Source organism: Austrofundulus limnaeus, unplaced genomic scaffold, assembly GCF_001266775.1.
Source record: "Austrofundulus limnaeus strain Quisiro unplaced genomic scaffold, Austrofundulus_limnaeus-1.0 Scaffold459, whole genome shotgun sequence".
NCBI classification, from domain to species: Eukaryota; Metazoa; Chordata; class Actinopteri; order Cyprinodontiformes; family Rivulidae; genus Austrofundulus; species Austrofundulus limnaeus.
In genome coordinates this window covers 148,192-149,289 of record NW_013952861.1, presented here as the reverse complement: position 1 = coordinate 149,289, position 1,098 = coordinate 148,192, and positions in this window count along the sequence as shown.

The window sequence follows — 1,098 nt, the reverse complement described above, 5'->3', positions numbered from 1 at the left end:
AGCCCTGAAGCTGCTGGTAGACATCGCGGTTGGAATTATCAAAGCTTTTTGACACCTGAGAGACACCGTAGCAACTCCTTTGCGTTTGGAAGCGTGGGGTGGGGGTGGGGGGAGGACCAGTGAGGTTAATTCAACCACTCAACCACTAGATGTCACTGAAACCAACAAATCCTACACACTGTGCCTTTAAAATCACCTGTAAATTTTACAACAAAAATATTTTATTTTGTTTTATTTGGTCAGTGAATAGACATGATTACAGCCATTTTAGATCTGACAGATTTTTTTGTGGCTTTTTTTTTAAATTTGCATTAATGCCAAGTACGATCCAAACGAAGGTTGTACTTGAGTTGTATGGTGTTGTAGTGACCTTAAAAATTCTGAGCCTCCATTTCAGCTGCAGCAGCTTTTTTGCTTGTTCTCTKCTGTTTGTCCCTTTCCTGAGATCACCTATTGGGATTGATGGTTCTGCTGCAGCAAMAACAGAAAATATCCATACAGCTCTCCCACMCTTTCTATGTTGCATTGATTTCACAATGAATTGTTGATTAACATTTTATGAAATGTCGCAACACCTATATTTTAACAAGATATTTGGGGCCKTAGGACATTTCATCAAGGTGCGTTAGGAGCCCTCTGTTTACGGTTGAGTGGCAGTCTAGGAAAAAAAAATTCATCCTGTTTAATCACATGCGAGTTTTAATGAGGTGAAAAGTTTATTAATGTTCTTTAATGAGCACATATAGATTGTCACACACAACTAGCAAATGTGAATAAAAAGCAGACAAACCTCCCAACACTAACCATCTTTTACAGTTACACACTCAAAAGCATTATAAACACTGTTATCTGAGTGTTCCTCACTTTTATCAACAGCTGTTGATTCAGTCTACTTGAGCCTCAGTGGGTGTATTTTTTTTTTGAGGACATTTGAAAGTGCAGAGCTGAGTTTGAGGTCGTTTACATGAGCAGCCCTCATATTTTGGCAGGCCAGATATTTAAAGTATTCATAGATCAAAGGCCAGATTCAATCACTCSCTCATGTTGCGAGCTCCATCGGGCGGCGCATGTGGAACTTGAAGAAATTTGCACTTAAAA